The sequence below is a fragment of the Lactuca sativa genome, chromosome 7, assembly GCF_002870075.4.
Source record: "Lactuca sativa cultivar Salinas chromosome 7, Lsat_Salinas_v11, whole genome shotgun sequence".
NCBI classification, from domain to species: domain Eukaryota; kingdom Viridiplantae; phylum Streptophyta; class Magnoliopsida; order Asterales; family Asteraceae; genus Lactuca; species Lactuca sativa.
This window is the reverse complement of record NC_056629.2, coordinates 88728460-88749703: the sequence shown is the minus strand read 5'-3', so window position 1 is coordinate 88749703 and position 21244 is coordinate 88728460. Positions and strand designations below refer to the sequence as shown.

Sequence of the window (21244 nt, the reverse complement as noted above, 5' to 3'; positions counted from 1 at the left end):
CTGGTTACCACGAGTATGTATAGTAGTTTTATTTCTTAAAATAAAACCGTAGACTGTGTCCCTGGAATACCTTCAGTAAATAGATATGTAGTTTTATTAATTGAAATAAAACTATAGAAGAAAGAATTCCCATGAACAAAGGTTGGTTATTACTTATTGTGAGTCGTATAATGTGACAACCCGAAATTTCCATTATGTACAAACTATATCACTTCAATAGAAGTTATAGCAGTCACAACTAATTTTCAGACTTTTCGTGTAAGTTTGAGTAATTCAGGGTTTACACTTTAGGAGATATCAGGAGAGTGGATGCACTAGGGTTTAGTGCAACTCTATTATTCCATCACTCTATTATATTAGAGGTCATTTCAGGAATAAAAATATTTTCTGCCAAAAATATCTCCGGACTATAAATAGAATTCTGAACCAAATTCATTCATTATTCGTATTTCCAACTAGAGAAAAGCCATTTTCTCTCTCACGGATCTTCGGGTTTTTATACCAAAACGTGAGTAACTCTTTCTAGTAGTGTTAGAAAGCTTTATATGTAGTTATAACATGATTTAGAAGGCTAAAGCATTAGATTTAGGAGTTTACTCCCCAAGGTGTTCTTGGGCGGTAAACTCCCGAAACCGAGCCTAGATTGTTCCTTGTGTTATGCTACTGCCTTAGACTCATTTGTATGTGTATTAAGGACAAGAAAACAATCAAAGAACACAAACACATGGGAGTTCACGGCCCAAGTGTATCTTAGGCCGTAAACTCCATTGAAATGGACCAAAGGGTGCTTTTAAGACACCTAAAGCCCTAGAGCTTTACATGGAATTGTTTCCCACTTAATTGAAGGACAAAAGCACACCAAAATCACCTCTTGAAGTGAGTTTACGGCCTTGGTAATGCTCCTAGGCCGTAAACACCAAACAAGGGCACCAAAGTGTGCCTAGGGTCCTCATTAGCTTTAAACAAATGTCTAGAACCTATCCTTCAAATGCAAGAGGCTTGAAAACAACAAAAACAACACCCCAAGGGAGTTTACAACCGTAAACTCCAAGGGAATTGGCCTTAGGGCCGTAAACTCCTCTAAGGAGTGTTTCTAGGCCTTAAACCCTTTCAAGAATTGAACCACCAAGTTGGAAAGTTCTAGGAATCATTTGGAACTTCAAAACACACAATACACCCATGGTTGGGAGTTTACGGCCGTAAACTCAAGAGTTTACAACCGTAAACTCCATGTGTGATGGTATATGGGGAGTAAACTCATATATAGGGTCCTTTAGAACCCTAAACACAAGTGCCTTGTCCCACATTAGCTTAGATGCAATCCTTAAGGCTTAAAACACTTATATAAAGTGTTTATTATGTTCTAGGATGTCTTATCATTATCAATTAGTAATTTAAGTCTAATTGAGTACATATATGTGTGATTATATGTTCATTAGGATCGTAGTGTGTGTACAAGTCCTCGCTGGACACCTAGCAATCATATACCATTCAGTTCATCCCAATCACTAACTACAGGTGAGTTCATACCCCTAATATCAATGTTTTAAATGATTTTAATGCTTTAATGGGTGGGGGAGTACAAGTAGAAAATAGCAGGTTATTAAATCATCTATATGTATTTTATAACTGTGTTTTCATTCAACAGATTTCACATACTACAAAATGTGATGCACGAAATGGTTTTCTATCTTTAAAATACTTTGTTATCAAATGTATTACTTTTGAAAGGTTTATCAAAATGACATCAAGTCACTGTTATGTTTGTTCAAAAACCCTTGGATGTCTTACAAAACCATTTTACATTCTTGAACTAAACTATGTATGTACACTTATATTATATATATATATATATATATATATATATATATATATATATATATATATATATATATATATATATATATATATATATATATATATTGATGTTAGAGTTTACATCTTTTATTTAGTTTCCCACACCCTTGAGTAGTAAGAGTGTATAAACTTACTTGAGCAACCAATTACCTTTTAGTAAATTATCATAGGGATAATTTGAATGATATCAAACATTATTCCTATTGCAAGGAATCACACAAGAGTCAGTTCATTCATGAGTCCACACCAGTACATTACCTGATACATGAGTACCGTTACATATACTTACCTGATACATGAACACACTTACATGAATACCATACATGAACGTTGTTACATAAATATATTATCCTGTATTCACTTACCTGGATATTTGTACCTAGAGTTATTAGGAAGATTTATTCGTACCTTCTGTGTAAATTTTCCTGCCTATCCCTGTTCAATGGGATGTCTATACGGGACTAACTATTCCGGAACCCAGCTGTTAGCAACACTGGGTGATGAACATCTACGAATATCCAAGGTTGTTTCTGATATTAGGAGTCAGTTACGGAACTAACCATTCCTCCATCTCCTGTTGCAACAGAGGATGAGATGAAACTCTTCGGATGATCATTAGGCTAACGTTGTTATGGGACTAACCCCCCCCCCCTCCACCCTGTTGCCGCTACAGAGGGTGAGTGGACAATCTTTGGATGTTCATAGGGTATACCTTTCGCTTCGGCGATGTCGTGATAATCCTGGTCACCCAGGGATAACACTTGCATGATTATGCTTTTTCCTGTTTACTTTATTTTGTGATATATTCACATAAACGATGAGTTAGACTAATTACTGGTTGTAGTAGTCAAAAAGAAGGAAAAACTATCATTTTACATAACAAAACATTCGGGTCTTGGTAGAAGACTACCTTGTCATAACAAAACATTTGGGTCTTGGTAGAAGACTACATTGTCATAACAAAACATCCGGGTCTTGGTAGAAGACTACTTTGTCATAACAAAACATTCGGGTCTTGGTAGAAGACTACATCTCACACAGATAGAAAATAAGGGATTTTCTAGGACTTTTCATACTTACATCAACATTTTCATTTAAAGGTTTACATGACTTTTAAAAACAGCTTTTAGTAAGCAAGGAAATGACACTTAAATACTTATGAATTCACCAGCTTTAAAGCTGATACTCTCTTTCAAAATAACTTGTATTCTCAGGTCATCAGTAGACAGGTACGGTGGCCAGGTTTTGAGAAGACGGAGCAGACAAGTCTCATCTTTTATTTTGATTGTATATTTTTGGTGTCTTATTACAATGAAAGATTGCACATGTATTAAAACTTTACTTATAATGCAATGGATGATGTTGTTGCTTGTTTATTATATTACACTGTTATGATACTGTACATGACGTCCTCCACCCCTGAACGTTTCTGCCGTTCGTGGTTTTGGGGTGTGACATATAACCATACTAAATGACAAGTAACCTCCTTGACGTTTCTTCAGGCATCGTATGAATACAAATTTTGTCACCCCTGGCGTGTCCGCCTAACTGTAGCTAACAGTTCAAGTGTGGGATTGTCGGTCCCGAATAGATCTATTCACAAATTTTACGCTCTCCCTCCAGGAGACTCTGGCGGTGAGGATTTATTGGTACCCCGTGGGGCATAATGAATATAAGTCTCACAATCTTGTAATAATTAGTTTACGTATTGTTCGGTTGTTCTCGAGTTCGAAATCGTTTGTAATGGTGTAGAGTACGAATAATTATACATAAATAATTATTTAGCAAGATACTCTAGGTTTGTATTCGTAGAAATGGATAAACTAAATCTGACATAGTTTATAGGTTTGGCTTTGCATGAAGTCTGAATCTGTAAGACTGGTAATGAAATCCCCAACTATACCTATTATAGTTTGAATGTTTAGTTACGTTCATGTATTATTTTGAAAACTATGCAATTGTAATCTAGAAAACGTCCCTTATGCTCTTCATATTACAAAAGGGATAAATATGTCTAAATGTTTGATAGAAAACCGTTATAATTGTATCCGTTTTTAAGTTATCAAAACTTTTAGGTTTGACTTGTATTCCCCCCCTGAAAACCTGAAAAACTCGGAAAAGCGTAGGGGTATGAACTCACTGTTCGTTGGATGCGGTGGATTGAACTGGACGATTCTTGAGTTGTTGTATGTTGCACTTAAGGGAAATCCTAATATCAAATGAATATATATATATATATATATATATATATATATATATATATATATATATATATATATATATATATATATATATATATATCTGTATTTAAATTAGCGATTTCGTTAGATAAGTATTTGATAAACACCTGGTTTTAGTTAAGGAATGTCATCCGGAATTGGTTGGGTCGAGGAAAACATAATTTTCCCCACGAATGAGTTGTTTATGGCTGTAAAGGGAGTTTACGGCTGTGAACAGGGTTTGCGGTCCATGGGTTTACGGCCCATGGCTTTACAACTGTAAACATTGGACGAGATGTGTGATTTTCGGTGTTTAAGGGTCCTTTCTTACCTCTTGGAATTATTTTAAGCCTTGTGTAAAGCTCAAAGTAGGATTTAAAGGCCAATATTCGACCTGAAATGGAGTTTACGGGCATTGAAGGGTGTACGGCCGTAAACCCATTCCAAGTTTATGATTTGGGTCGATTCCAGGTCAAAAATCAGTGGTTTCTAGTAAACATTAAACATGGAGGGTACTTACTCACTGAAAGAGGCTTGGAATGAGGTTTTTAGCCACGAAACACTAGTGTATGTTCTTGGTGTTCTTGGTGAGAGAGAGTATCTACCAAAGATGAAGTTCTATGGAATGAAACATGGACTCAACACTAGAAAAGTGATTAAAACACAAGAGAAGTGAATAATTACTTACATTTTTGAGGTTTCTTGATCAAACTCGAAATTGTAGAGACAGAGTATAGAGAGAAAGCTTCTTAGAATGTGAAAAGGGTGAAATGAAGGCCACTCAACCCTTATATAGGGTGAGTTTATGGCCAGGGTGGGGGTCCCGCAAACAGAGTTTACGGCCGTAAACTCGCCCTGGACCGTGAACTCGTTGCTTTTCGAGGTAATCGAGAGTTTTTCGTACTTTTTCGTTTGCCGACATGTATGTAATTATGACAATAACCCTAGTTTATTTACTTAACCCAAGAATTTTGACGGAAAATTTAATAAAAAGTATATTTTGTTAACAGAAGTGGGTTACAATAACGTAATAAATTTCGGGTTGTCACAAAAAAATATTCAAACAAAGGGCCCAACCGGGTTCGAACCGGTGACCTCTTGATCTGCAGTCAAATGCTCTACCACTGAGCTATTGACCCATTTTAATGGTTACTTGAAGCATTGATTTATATTATTCAACATTCGAAAAAGAAGAAGACTAAAAGGTGTTGCTAGATCAAGTTGGAGCGCCTTGAAAATGAATTTAATAAAAAAAGTACTTATTTAGCATGCTATTAACCTAAAAAAAAATTTAGGACAAACCTTAATAGAAATGAGCATCTAAAGCTGGTGAGTTCATAAGCATGTTTTTGTATTGAAAACTAGTCAGTAAGTTTGTATAAATTATTTCTTTTCATTATAAGTAAATTATAGTTTGTATCGAAAAATCGTTATTATCATGTTCTGAATATGAAAGTATGTTTACCAAGAAAATCCCATATTTCCTAACATGTTTGATGATTTCTATATGAAAAGTATATTCTGTTTGAAAATCCTGGTTACCACCGGTATGTATAGTAGTCTTATTTGTTAAAATAAAACCATAGACTGTGTCCCTAAACCGTAGACTGTTTGAAAATCCTGGTTACCTTCCAGTAAATAGATATGTAGTTTTATTAATTGAAATAAAACTATAGAAAAAAGAATTCCCTTGAACAATGGTTGGTTATTACTTATTGTGAGTCGTATAACCATACTAATATGACCAGTGACCTCCTTGACGTTTCTTCAGGCGTCGTATGAATAAAAAAAATTTCACCCCAGGCGTGCCTGCCTAACTGTAGCTAACAGTTTAGGTGTGGGATTGTTGGTCCCGAATAGATCTATACACAAATTTTACGCTCTCCCCCCAGGAGACTCTAGTTATACTACCGGTGAGGATTTATTGGTACCCCGAGGGGCATAACGAAGATAAGTCTCACAATCTTGTAATAATTAGTTTACGTATTGTTCGGTTGTTCTCAAGTTCGAAATCGTTTGTAATGGTGTAGAGTATGAATAATTATACATAAATAATTATTTAGCAAGATACTCTAGGTTTGTATTCGTAGAAATGAATAAACTAAATCTGACATAGTTTATATGTTTGGCTTTGCATGAAGTCTGAATCTGTAAGACTATTAATGAATTCCCAAACTATACCTATTATAGTCTGAATGTTTAGTTATGTTCATGTACTGTTTTGAAAACTATGCCATTATAATTTAGAAAACGTCCCTTATGCTCCGCATATTACAAAAGGGATAAATATGTCTAAATGTTTGATAGAAAACCGGTATAATTGTATCAGTTTTTAAGTTATGAAAGCTTTTAGGTTTGACTTGTATTCCCCCCTTGAAAACCTGAAAAACTGCGAAAAATGTAGGAGTATGAACTCACTGTTGGTTGGACGTAGTGGATTGAATAGGACGATTCTTGACTTGCTGTATGTTGCACTTAAGGGAAATCCTAATATTAAATTAATACATATATGTATTTAAATTAGCGATTTCGTTAGATAAGTGTTAGATAAACACTTGGTTTTGGTTAAGGAATGTCATCGGGAATTGGTTGGATCGAGGAAAACAGACTTTTTCCCATGAATGAGCTTTTTACGGCCGTAAAAGGAGTTTACGATTGTGAACTGGGTTTGCAGTCCATGGGTTTACGGCCCATGGCTTTAGGACTGTAAACACTGGACGAGATGTGTGATTTTCGGTGTTTTAGGTTCCTTTCTTGCCTCTTGGAATTATTTTAAGCCTTGTGTAAAGCTCAAAGTAGGATTTAAAGGCCAATATTCGACCTAAAATGGAGTTTATGGGCATTGAAGAGTGTACGGCTGTAAACCCATTCCAAGTTTATGATTTACGTCGATTCCAGGTCAAAGATCAGTGGTTTCTAGTAAGCATTAAGCATGGAGGGTACTTACTCACTAAAAGAGGCTTGGAATGAGGTTTTAGCCACCAAACACTAGTGTGTGTTCTCGTTGTTCTTGGTGAGAGAGAGTATCTAGCAAAGATGAAGTTATATAGAATGAAACATGAACTCACCACTAGAAAAGGGATTAAAACACAAGAGAAATGAATAATTACTTACATTTTTGAGGTTTCTTGATCAAACTCGAAATTGTAGAGACATAGTACAGAGAGAAAGCTTCTTAGAGTGTGAAGAGGGTGAAATAAAGGCCACTTAACCCTTATATAGGGTGAGTTTATGGCCAGAGTGGGGGTCCACCAGACACTGACCGCAAACAGAGTTTACGGCCATACACGAGTTTATGGCCGTAAACTCTCCCTGGACCATGAACTCGTTGCTTTTCGAGGGAATCGAAAGTTTTTCATGCTTATTCGTTTTCCGACACGTATGTAATTATGACAATATCCCTAGTTTATTTACTTAACCCAAGAATTTTGGCGGAAAATTTAATAAAAAAGTAAATTTTATTAACAGAAGTGGGTTACAATAACGTAATAAATTTCGGGTTGTCATAAAAAAATCAAACAAAGGGCCCAACCGGGTTCGAACCGGTGATCTCTTGATCTGCAGTCAAATGCTCTACCACTGACCTAAGGACCCATTTTGACGGTTATTTGAAGCATTGATTTATATTATTCAACATTCGAAAAAGAAGAAGACTGAATGGTGTTGATAGATCAAGTTGGAGCGCCTTGAAAATGATTTTTATAAAAAAAAAAAGTACTTATTTGGCATGCTATTAACCTAAATAAAAATTTAGGACAAACCTTAAAACAAATGACCATCTAAAGCTCGTGAGTTCATAAGCATGTTTTTATATTGAAAACCAGTCACTAAGTTTGTATAAATCATTTCTTTTCATTATAAGTAAATTGTCGTTTGAATCGAAAAATCGTTATTATCAAGTTCTGAATATGAAAGTATGTTTACCAAGAAAATCCCATATTTCCTACCATGTTTGACGATTTCTAGATGAAAAGTATATTCGGTTTGAAAATCCTGGTTACCACCAGTATGTATAGTAGTTTTATTTGTTAAAATAAAACCGTAGACTGTGTCCCTAAACCGTAGACTGTTTGAAAATCCTGGTTACCTTCGAGTAAATAGATATGTAGTTTTATTAATTGAAATAAAACTATAGAAGAAAGAATTCCTCTGAACAAAGGTTGGTTATTACTTATTGTGAGTCATATAACCATACTAATATGACCAGTGACCTCTTTGACGTTTCTTCAGGCGTCGTAAGAATAAAACATTTGTCACCCCAAGCGTGCCCGCCTAACTGTAGCTAACAGTTCAGGTGTGGGATTGTTGATCCCGAATAGATCTATTCGCAAATTTTACGCTCTACCTCTAGGAGACTCTGGTATACTACCGGTGAGGATTTATTGGTACCTCGACGGGCATAACGAAGATAAGTCTCACAATCTTGTAATAATTAGTTTACGTATTGTTTGGTTGTTCTTGAGTTCGAAATCATTTGTAACGATGTAGAGTATGAATAATTATAAATAAATAATTATTTAGCAAGATACTCTAGGTTTGTATTCGTAGTAATGGATAAACTAAATCTGACATAGTTTATATGCTTGGCTTTGCATGAAGTCTGAATCTGTAAGACTGGTAATGAAATCCCAAACTATACCTATTATAGTTTGAATGTTTAGTTACATTCATGTATTGTTTTGAAAACTATGCAATTTTAATCTAGAAAACGTCCCTTATGCTCCGCATATTACAAAAGAGATAAATATGTCTAAATGTTTGATAGAAAACCGTTATAATTGTATCAGTTTTTAAGTTACGAAAGCTTTTAGGTTTGACTTGTATTCCCCCCCTGAAAACCTGAAAAACTCCAAAAAGCTTAGGGGTATGAACACACTGTTGGTTGGATGCGAAGGATTGAACTGGACGATTCTTGAGTTGCTATATGTTGCACTTAACAGAAATCCTAGTATCAAATGAATACATATATGTATTTAAATTAGCGATTTTATTAGATAAGTGTTAGGTAAACACTTGGTTTTGGTTAAGGAATGTCATCGGGAATTGGTTGGATCGAGGAAAACAGACTTTTTCCCACGAATGAGTTGTTTGCGGCCGTAAAGCGAGTTTACGGCCGTGAACTGGGTTTGCGGTCCATGGGTTTACGGCCCATGGGTTTACGGATGTAAACACTAGACGAGATGTGTGATTTTCGGTGTATCAGGGTCTTTTCTAGCCTCTTGGAATTATTCTAAGCCTTGTGCAAAGCTCAAAGTAGGACTTAAAGGCCAATATTCGACCTAAAATGGAGTTTGCGGCCATTGAAGGGTGAACGGCCGTAAACCCATTCCAAGTTTATAATTTGGGTCTATTTCAGGTCAAAAATCAGTGATTTCCAGTAAACATTAAGCATGGAGGGTAGTTACTCACAGAAAGAGGCTCGGAATGTGGTTTTTAGCCACAAAACACTAGTGTGTGTTCTTGATGTTCTTGGTGACAGAGAGTATCTAGCAAAGATGAAGTTATATGGAACGAAACATGGATTCAACACTAGAAAAGTGATTAAAACACAAGGCGAGTGAATAATTACTTTAAACTTGCCCTGGGCCGTGAACTCGTGGATTTTCGAGGGAATCGAGAGCTTTTCTCACTTTTTCGTTTTCCGACACGTATGTAATTATGACAATAACCCTAGTTGATTTACTTAACCTAAGAATTTTGACGGAAAATTTAATAAAAAAGTAAATTTTATTAACAGAAGTGGTTTACAATAACAGAATAAATTTTGGGTTGTCACAAAAAAAAAAATTCAAACAAAGGGCCCAACCGGGTTCGAACCAGTGACCTCTTGATCTGCAGTCAAATGCTCTACCACTGAGCTATGGACCCATTTTGATGGTTATTTGAAGCATTGATTTATATTATTCAACATTCGGAAAAAAAAGAAGACTGAAAGGTGTTGATAGATCAAGTTGGAGCTCCTTGAAAATGATTTTTATAAAAAAAAAAAGTACATATTTGGCATGATATTAACCTACATAAAACTTTAGGACAAACCATAAAATAAATGACCATCTAAAGCTGGTGAGTTCATAAACATGTTTTTGTAGTGAAAACTAGTCACTGAGTTTCTGTAAATGATTTCTTTTCATTATAAGTAAATTGTCGTTTGTATCTAAAACAGTGACCACTTGAATATGAAAGTATGTTTACCATGAAAATTCCATATTTCCTAACATGTTTGATGATTTCTATATGAAAAGTATATTCTGTTTGAAAATCCTGGTTACCACCAGTATGTATAGTAGTTTTATTTCTTAAAATAAAACTGTAGACTGTGTCTTTGGAATACTTTCCAGTAAATAGATATGTAGTTTTTTTAATTGAAATAAAACTATATCGGAAAGAATTCCCGTGAAGAAAGGTTGGTTATTACTTATTGTGAGTCGTGTAACCATACTAATATGACCAGTGACCTCCTTGACGTTTCTTCAGGCGTCGTATGAATACAAAGTTTGTCACCCCAAGCGTGTCCGCCTAACTGTAGGTAACAGTTCAGGTCTGGGATTGTCGGTCCCCGAATAGATCTATTCACAAATTTTACGCTCTCCTTCCAGAAGACTCTGGTTATACTACCCGTGAAGATTAATTGGTACCCCGAGGGGCATAACGAAGATAAGTCTCACAATCTTGTAATAATTAGTTTACGTATTGTTCAGTTGTTCTCGAGTTCGAAATCGTTTGTAACAGTGTAGAGTACGAATAATTATACATAAGTAATTATTTAGCAAGATACTCTAGGTTTGTATTCATAGAAATGGATAAACTAAATCTGACGTAGTTTATATATTTGGCTTTGCATTAAGTCTTAATCTGTAAGAATGGTAATGAAATCCCAAACTATACCTATTATAGTTTAAATGTTTAGTTACGTTCATGTATTGTTTTGAAAACTATGCAATTTTAATCTAGAAAACGTCCCTTATGCTCTGCATATTACAAAAGAGATAAATATGTCTAAATGTTTGATAGAAAACCGTTATAATTGTATCAGTTTTTAAGTTATGAAAGCTTTTAGGTTTGACTTGTATTCCCCCCATGAAAACCTGAAAAACTCCAAAAAGCTTAGGGGTATGAACACACTGTTGGTTGGATGCGAAGGATTGAACTGGACGATTCTTGAGTTGCTATATGTTGCACTTAACAGAAATCCTAGTATCAAATGAATACATATATGTATTTAAATTAGCGATTTTATTAGATAAGTGTTAGGTAAACACTTGGTTTTGGTTAAGGAATGTCATCGGGAATTGGTTGGATCGAGGAAAACAGACTTTTTCCCACGAATGAGTTGTTTGCGGCCGTAAAGCGAGTTTACGGCCGTGAACTGGGTTTGCGGTCCATGGGTTTACGGCCCATGGGTTTACGGATGTAAACACTAGACGAGATGTGTGATTTTCGGTGTATCAGGGTCTTTTCTAGCCTCTTGGAATTATTCTAAGCCTTGTGCAAAGCTCAAAGTAGGACTTAAAGGCCAATATTCGACCTAAAATGGAGTTTGCGGCCATTGAAGGGTGAACGGCCGTAAACCCATTCCAAGTTTATAATTTGGGTCTATTTCAGGTCAAAAATCAGTGATTTCCAGTAAACATTAAGCATGGAGGGTAGTTACTCACAGAAAGAGGCTCGGAATGTGGTTTTTAGCCACAAAACACTAGTGTGTGTTCTTGATGTTCTTGGTGACAGAGAGTATCTAGCAAAGATGAAGTTATATGGAACGAAACATGGATTCAACACTAGAAAAGTGATTAAAACACAAGGCGAGTGAATAATTACTTTAAACTTGCCCTGGGCCATGAACTCGTGGATTTTCGAGGGAATCGAGAGCTTTTCTCACTTTTTCGTTTTCCGACACGTATGTAATTATGACAATAACCCTAGTTGATTTACTTAACCTAAGAATTTTGACGGAAAATTTAATAAAAAAGTAAATTTTATTAACAGAAGTGGTTTACAATAACAGAATAAATTTTGGGTTGTCACAAAAAAAAAAAATTCAAACAAAGGGCCCAACCGGGTTCGAACCAGTGACCTCTTGATCTGCAGTCAAATGCTCTACCACTGAGCTATGGACCCATTTTGATGGTTATTTGAAGCATTGATTTATATTATTCAACATTTGGAAAAAAAAGAAGACTGAAAGGTGTTGATAGATCAAGTTGGAGCTCCTTGAAAATGATTTTTATAAAAAAAAAAAGTACATATTTGGCATGATATTAACCTACATAAAACTTTAGGACAAACCATAAAATAAATGACCATCTAAAGCTGGTGAGTTCATAAACATGTTTTTGTAGTGAAAACTAGTCACTGAGTTTCTGTAAATGATTTCTTTTCATTATAAGTAAATTGTCGTTTGTATCTAAAACAGTGACCTCTTGAATATGAAAGTATGTTTACCATGAAAATTCCATATTTCCTAACATGTTTGATGATTTCTATATGAAAAGTATATTCTGTTTGAAAATCCTGGTTACCACCAGTATGTATAGTAGTTTTATTTCTTAAAATAAAACTGTAGACTGTGTCTTTGGAATACTTTCCAGTAAATAGATATGTAGTTTTTTTAATTGAAATAAAACTATATCGGAAAGAATTCCCGTGAAGAAAGGTTGGTTATTACTTATTGTGAGTCGTGTAACCATACTAATATGACCAGTGACCTCCTTGACGTTTCTTCAGGCGTCGTATGAATACAAAGTTTGTCACCCCAAGCGTGTCCGCCTAACTGTAGCTAACAGTTCAGGTCTGGGATTGTCGGTCCCCGAATAGATCTATTCACAAATTTTACGCTCTCCCTCCAGAAGACTCTGGTTATACTACCCGTGAAGATTAATTGGTACCGCGAGGGGCATAACGAAGATAAGTCTCACAATCTTGTAATAATTAGTTTACGTATTGTTCAGTTGTTCTCGAGTTCGAAATCGTTTGTAACAGTGTAGAGTACGAATAATTATACATAAGTAATTATTTAGCAAGATACTCTAGGTTTGTATTCGTAGAAATGGATAAACTAAATCTGACGTAGTTTATATATTTGGCTTTGCATTAAGTCTTAATCTGTAAGAATGGTAATGAAATCCCAAACTATACCTATTATAGTTTGAATGTTTAGTTACGTTCATGTATTGTTTTGAAAACTATGCAATTTTAATCTAGAAAACGTCCCTTATGCTCTGCATATTACAAAAGAGATAAATATGTCTAAATGTTTGATAGAAAACCGTTATAATTGTATCAGTTTTTAAGTTATGAAAGCTTTTAGGTTTGACTTGTATTCCCCCCATGAAAACCTGAAAAACTCCAAAAAGCTTAGGGGTATGAACACACTGTTGGTTGGATGCGAAGGATTGAACTGGACGATTCTTGAGTTGCTCTATGTTGCACTTAACAGAAATCCTAGTATCAATTGAATACACATATGTATTTAAATTAGCGATTTTATTAGATAAGTGTTAGGTAAACACTTGGTTTTGGTTAAGGAATGTCATCAGGAATTGGTTGGATCGAGGAAAACAGACTTTTTCCCATGAATGAGTTGTTTGCGGCCGTAAAGCGAGTTTACGGCCGTGAACTGGGTTTGCGGTCCATGGGTTTACGGATGTAAACACTAGACGAGATGTGTGATTTTCGGTGTATCAGGGTCTTTTCTAGCCTCTTTGAATTATTCTAAGCCTTGTGCAAAGCTCAAAGTAGGACTTAAAGGCCAATATTCGACCTAAAATGGAGTTTGCGGCCATTGAAGGGTGAACGGCCGTAAACCCATTCCAAGTTTATGATTTGGGTCTATTTCAGGTAAAAAATCAGTGGTTTCCAGTAAACATTAAGCATGGAGGGTAGTTACTCACAGAAAGAAGCTTAGAATGTGGTTTTTAGCCACCAAACACTAGTGTGTGTTCTTGGTGTTCTTGGTGAGAGAGAGTATCTATCAAAGATGAAGTTATATGGAACGAAACATGGATTCAACACTAGAAAAGGGATTAAAACACAAGGCAAGTGAATAATTACTTACATTTTTGGGGTTTCTTGATCAAACTCGAAATTGTAGAGACAGAGTAGAGAGAGAAAGCTTCTTAGAGTGTGAAAAAGGTGAAATTAAGGCCACTCAACCATTATATAGGGTGAGTTTATGGCCAGGGTGGGGGTCCACCAAACACTGACCGCAAACAGAGTTTACGGCCGTACAAGAGTTTACGGCCGTAAACTCGCCCTCGACCGTGAACTCGTTGCTTTTCGAGGGAATCGAGAGTTTTTCGTTCTTTTTCGTTTTCCGACACGTATGTAATTATGACAATAACCCTAGTTTATTTACTTAACCCAAGAATTTTGACGGAAAATTTAATAAAAAAGTAAATTGTATTAACAGAAGTGGGTTACAATAACGTAATAAATTTCGTGTTGTCACAAAAAAAATTTCAAACAAAGGGCCCAACCGGGTTTGAACCGGTGACCTCTTGATCTGCAGTCAAAATCACTACCACTGAGCTATGGACCCATTTGATGGTTATTTGAAGCATTGATTTATATTATTCAACATTCGAAAAAGAAGAAGACTGAGAGGTGTTGATAGATCAAGTTGGAGCGCCTTGAAAATGATTTTTATAAAAAAAAGAAGTACTTATTTGGCATGCTATTAACCAAAATAAAAATTTAAGACAAACCCTAAAAGAAATGAGCATCTAAAGCTGGTGAGTTCATAAGCATGTTTTTGTATTGAAAACTAGTCACTAAGTTTGTATAAATGATTTCTTTTCATTATAAGTAAATTGTCGTTTGTATCGAAAAATCGTTATTATCAAGTTCTGAATATATGAAAGTATGATTACCATGAAAATCCCATATTTCCTAACATGTTTGATGATTTCTATATGAAAAGTATATTCGGTTTGAAAATCCTAGTAACCACCAGTATGTATAGTAGTTTTATTTGTTAAAATAAAACCGTAGACTGTTCCCTAAACCATAGACTGTTTGAAAATCCTGGTTACCTTCGAGTAAATAGATATGTAGTTCTATTAATTGAAATAAAACTATAGAAGAAAGAAATACCATGAACAAAGGTTGGTTATTACTTATTGTGAGTCGTATAACCATACTAATATGACCAGTTACCTCCTTGACGTTTCTTCAGGCATCGTATGAATAAAAAATTTGTCACCCCAGGCGTGCCCACCTAACTGTAGCTAACAGTTCAGATGTGGGATTGTCGGTCCCGAATAGATCTATTCACAAACTTCATGCTCTCCCTCCAGGAGACTCTGGTTATCCTACCGGTGACGATTTATTGGTACCCCGAGAGGCATAACGAAGATAAGTCTCACAATCTTGTAATAATTAGTTTACGTATTGTTCGGTCGTTCTCGAGTTCGAAATCATTTGTAATGGTGTAGAGTACGAATATCTATACATAAATAATTATTTAGAAATATACTCTAAGTTTGTATTCGTAGAAATGAATAAACTAAATCCGACATAGTTTATATGTTTGGCTTTGCATGAAGTCTGAATCTGTAAGACTCGTAACGAAATCCCAAACAATACCTATTATAGTTTAAATGTTTAGTTACGTTCATGTATTGTTTTGGAAACTATGCAATTATAATTTAGAAAATGTCCCTTATGCTCCGCACATTACAAAAGGGATAAATATGTCAAAATGTTTGATAGAAAACCATTATAATTGTATCAGTTTTTAAGTTATGAAAAGTTTTAGGTTTGACTTGTATTCCCCCCTGAAAACCTGAAAAACTCGGAAAAGCGTAGGGGTATGAACTCACTGTTGGATGGATGCAAAGGATTGAACTAGACGATTCTTGAGTTGCTATATGTTGCACTTAAAGGAAATCCTAATATCAAATGAATACATATATGTACTTAAATTAAATATTTCGTTAGGTAAGTGTTAGATAAACACTTAGTTTTGGTTAAGGAATGTCATCGGGAATTGGTTGGATCGAGGAAAACAGAGTTTTTCCCACGAATGAGCTGTTTACGGTCGTAAAGGGAGTTTACGGCCGTGAACTAGGTTTGCGGTCCATGGGTATACGGCCCATAGGTTTACAGCTGTAAACACTGGACGAGATGTGTGATTTTTGGTGTTTCACGGTCCTTTCTAGCCTCATGGAATTATTCTAATCCTTGTGCAAAGCTCAAAGTAGGATTTAAAGGCCAATATTCGACCTAAACTGGAGTATGCGGCAATTGAAGGGTGTACGGCCGTAAAGCCATTCCAAGTTTATGATTTGGGTCGATTCCAGGTAAAAAATCAGTGGTTTCCAGTAAACATTAAGCATGGAGGGTAGTTACTCAATGAAAGAGGCTTGGAATGTGGTTTTTACCCTCCAAACACTAGTGTGTGTTCTTGGTGTTCTTGGTGAGAGAGAGTATCTAGCAAAGATGAAGTTATATGGAACAAAACTTGGATTCAACACTAGAAAAGGGATTAAAACACAAGGCAAGAGAATAATTACTTACATTTTTTAGGTTTCTTGATCAAACTCGAAATTGTAGAGACAGAGTAGAGAGAGAAAGCTTCTTAGAGTGTGAAAAGGGTGAAATGAAGACCACTCAACCGTAGACAATCTCACACCTGAACTATTCGGGACCGACAATCTCACACCTGAACTGTTAGCTACAATTAAGTGGGCACTTCTGGGGTGAACAATTTTTTATTCATACGACGCCTGAAGAAACGTGAAGGTGGTCACTAGTCATATTAGTATGGTTATACGACTCACAATAAGTAATAACCAACCTTTGTTCACGGGAATTCTTTCTTCTATAGTTTTATTTCAATTAATAAAACTACATATCTATTTACTGGAAGGTAACCAGGATTTTTAAACAGTCTACGGTTTAGGGACACTCGTTAGATAAGTGTTTGATAAACAATTGGTTTTGGTTAAGGAATGTCATTGGGAATTGGTTGGATCGAGGAAAACAAACTTTTTCCCACGAATGAGATGTTTACGGCCGTAAAGGGAGTTTACGACCATGAACTAGGTTTGTGGTCCATAGGTTTACGGTTGTAAACACTGGACGAGATGTGTGATTTTCGGTGTTTCACGGTCCTTTCTAGCCTCTTGGAATTATTCTAAGCCTTGTGCAAAGCTCAAAGTAGGATTTAAAGGCCAATATTCGACCTAAACTTGAGTCTGCGGCCATTGAAGGGTGTACGGCCGTAAACCCATTCCAAGTTTATGATTTGGGTGGATTCCAGGTCAAAAATCAGTGGTTCCCAGTAAACATTAAGCATTGAAAGTAGTTACTCACTGAAAGAGGCTTGGAATGTGGTTTTTAGCCACCAAACACTAGTGTGTGTTCTTGGTGTTCTTGGTGAGAGAGAGTATCTAGCAAAGATGAAGTTATATGGAACGAAACATCGATTCAACACTAGAAAAGGGATTAAAACACAATGCAATTGAATAATTACTTACGTTTTTGAGGTTTCTTGATCAAACTCGAAATTGTAGAGAAAGAGTAGAGAGACAAAGCTTCTTAGAGTGTGAAAAGGGTGAAATGAAGGCCACTCAACCCTTATATAGGCTGAGTTTATGGCCAGGATGAGGGTCCACCAGGCACTGATCGCAAACAGAGTTTACGGCCGTAGACGACTTTACGGCCGTAAACTCGCCCTCGACCGTGAACTCGTTGCTTTTCGATGGAATTGAGAGTTTTTCATGCTTTTTCGTTTTCCGACACGTATGTAATTATGACAATAACCCTAGTTTATTTACTTAACCCAAGAATTTTGACGGAAAATTTAATAAAAAAGTAAATTTTATTAACATAAGTGGGTCACAATAACGTAATAAATTTCGGGTTGTCACAAAAAAAATTCAAACAAAGGGCCCAACCGGGTTCAAACCGGTGACCTCTTGATCTGCAGTCAAATGTTCTACCACTGAGCTATGGACCCATTTTGATGGTTATTTGAAGCATTGATTTATATTATTCAACATTCGAAAAAGAAGAAGACCGAAAGGTGTTGATAGATCAAGTTGGAGCGCCTTGAAAATGATTTTTATAAAAAAAATAAGAAAGAAATACTTATTTGGCATGCTATTAACCTAAATAAAAATTCAGGACAAACCTTAAAAGAAATGAGCATCTAAAGCTGGTGAGTTCATAAGCATGTTTTTGTATTGAAAACTAGTCACTCAGTTTGTATAAATGATTTCTTTTCATTATAAGTAAATTGTCGTTTGTATCGAAAAATCGTTATTATCAAGTTCTGAATATGAAAGTATGTTTACCAAGAAAATCCCATATTTCCTAACATGTTTGATGATTTCTAAATGAAAAGTATATTCGGTTTGAAAATCCTGGTTACCACCAGTATGTATAGTTGTTTTATTTGTTAAAATAAAACTGTAGATTGTGTCCCTAAACCGTAGACTGTTTGAAAATCCTCGCTACCTTCCAGTAAATAGATATATAGTTTTATTAATTGAAATAAAACTATAGAAGAAAGAATTCCCATGAACAAAGGTTGGTTATTACTTATTGGGAGTCGTATAACCATACTAATATGATCGGTGACCTCCTTGATGTTTCTTCAAGCGTCGTATGAATAAAAAATTTGTCACCTTAGGCGTGCCCACCTAACTGTAGCTAACAGTTCAGGTGTGGGATTGTCGGTCCCGAATAGATCTATTCACAAACTTCATGATCTCCCTCCAGGAGACTCTAGTTATACTACCGGTGAGGATTTATTAGTACCCCGAGGGGCATAAAGAAGATAAGTCTCACAATCTTGTAATAATTAGTTTACGTATTGTTCGGTTGTTCTCGGGTTTTAAATCGTTTGTAATGGTGTAGAGTACAAATAATTATACATAAATATTTATTTAGCAAGATACTCTAAGTTTGTATTCGTAGAAATGGATAAACTAAATCTGACATAGTTTATATGTTTGGTTTTGCATGAAGTCTGAATCTGTAAGACGGGTAATCAAATCCCAAAATATACCTATTATAGTTTGAATGTTTAGTTACGTTCAAGTATTGTTTTGGAAACTATGCAATTATAATTTAGAAAACGTCCCTTATGCTCCGCATATTACAAAAGGGATAAATATGTCTAAATGTTTGATAGAAAACCATTATAATTGTATCAGTTTTTAAGTTATGAAAACTTTTAGGTTTGACTTGTATTCCCCCCTGAAAACCTGAAAAACTTGGAAAAGCGTAGGGGTATGAACTCACTGTTGGTTGGATGCAAAGGATTGAACTGGACGATTCTTGAGTTGCTATATGTTGCACTTAACGGAAATCCTAATATCAAATGAATACATATATGTATTTAAATTAAAGATTTCGTTAGATAAGTGTTAGATAAACACTTGGTTTTGGTTAAGGAATGTCATCAGGAATTGGTTGGATCGAGGAAAACATACTTTTTCCCATGAACAAAGGTTGGTTATTACTTATTGTGAGTCTCATAACCATACTAGTATGACCAGTGACCTCCTTGACGTTTCTTTAGGTGTCGTATGAATACAAATTTTGTCATCCCAGGCGTGTCCGCCTAACTGTAGCTAACAGTTCAGGTGTGGGATTGTCAGTCCCGAATAGATCTATTCACCAATTTTACGCTCTCTCTCCAAGAGACTCTGGTTATACTACCGGTGAGGATTTATTGGTACCCCGAGGGGCATAACGAAGATAAGCCTCACAATCTTGTAATAGTTAGTTTACGTATTGTTCGGTTGTTCTCGAGTTCGAAATCGTTTGTAACGGTGTAGAGTACAAATAATTATACATAAATAATTATTTAACAAGATACTCTAGGTTTGTATTCGTAGAAATGGATAAACTAAATCTGACATAGTTTATATGTTTGGCTTTGCATGAAGTCTGAATCCGTAAGACTGGTAATGAAATCCCAAACTATACCTATTATAGTTTGAATGTTTAGTTATGTTCATGTATTCTTTTGAAAACTATGCAATTATAATTTAGAAAACGTCCGTTATGCTCCGCGTATTACAAAAGGGATAAATATGTCTAAATGTTTGATAGAAAACCATTATTAATTGTATCAATTTTTAAGTTATGAAAACTTCTAGGTTTGACTTGTATTCCCCCCCCCCCCCTTAAAAACCTGAAAAACTTGGAAAAGCTTAGGGGTATGAACTCACCGTTGGTTGGATGTAGTGGATTGAACTGGACGATTCTTGAATTGCTGTATGTTGCACTTAAGGGAAATCCTAATATCAAATGAATACATATATGTATTTAAATTAGCGATTTCGTTAGACAAGTGTTTGATAAACACTTCGTTTTGGCTAAGGAATGTCATCAGGAATTGGTTGGATCGAGGAAAACAGACTTTTCCCACGAATGAACTGTTTACGGCCGTAAAGGGAGTTTACGGCTGTGAACTGGGTTTGCGGTCCATAGTTATACAGCCCATGGGTTTACGACTGTAAACACTGGACGAGATGTGTAATCTTCGGTGTTTCAGGGTCCTTTCATGCCTCTTGGAATTATTTTAAGCCTAGTGTAAAGCTCAAAGTAGGATTTAAAGGCTAATATTAGACCTAAAATGGAGTTTACGGCCATTGAAGGGTGTACGGTCATAAACCCATTCCAAGTTTATGATTCGGGTCGATTTCAGGTCAAAAATCAGTGGTTTCTAGTAAACATTAAGCATGGAGGGTACTTACTCACAGAAAGAGGCTTGGAATGAGGTTTTTAGCCACCAAACACTATAGTGTGTTCTTGGTGAGACAGAGTATCTAGCAAAGCTGAAGTTATATGGAATGAAACATGGACTCAACACTAGAAAAGGGATTAAAACACAAGAGAAGTGAATAATTACTTACATTTTCTCGGTTTCTTGATCAAACTCAAAATTGTAAAGACAGAGTAGAGAGAGAAAGCTTCTTAGAATGTGAAAAGGGTGAAATGAAGGCCACTCAACCCTTATATAGGGTGAATTTATGGCTAGGGTGGGGGTCCACCAGACATTGACTGCAAACAGAGTTTACGGCCGTACACGAGTTTACGGACGTAAACTCGCCCTGGACCGTGAACTTGTTGCTTTTCGAGGGAATCGAGAGTTTTTTGTGTTTTTTCGTTTTCCGACACGTATGTAATTATGACAATAACCCTAGTTTATTTAC

At 35.6% G+C, this 21244-nt stretch overlaps 4 non-coding genes across 4 annotated transcripts; all 4 read right to left on the bottom strand.

Moving 5' to 3' along the window:
* Positions 1 to 5143: 5143 nt before the first annotated feature.
* On the bottom strand, positions 5144 to 5215 carry TRNAC-GCA (transfer RNA cysteine (anticodon GCA)). Its single transcript has one exon. It is a non-coding gene; the product is annotated as a tRNA-Cys (tRNA).
* Positions 5216 to 9872: 4657 nt separating this feature from the next.
* TRNAC-GCA (transfer RNA cysteine (anticodon GCA)) lies at positions 9873 to 9944 on the bottom strand. The gene has a single exon. It is a non-coding gene; the product is annotated as a tRNA-Cys (tRNA).
* A 2175-nt stretch (positions 9945 to 12119) lies between these two features.
* On the bottom strand, positions 12120 to 12191 carry TRNAC-GCA (transfer RNA cysteine (anticodon GCA)). Its single transcript has one exon. It is a non-coding gene; the product is annotated as a tRNA-Cys (tRNA).
* Positions 12192 to 17961: 5770 nt separating this feature from the next.
* On the bottom strand, positions 17962 to 18033 carry TRNAC-GCA (transfer RNA cysteine (anticodon GCA)). Its single transcript has one exon. It is a non-coding gene; the product is annotated as a tRNA-Cys (tRNA).
* Between the last annotated feature and the right edge of the window lie 3211 nt (positions 18034 to 21244).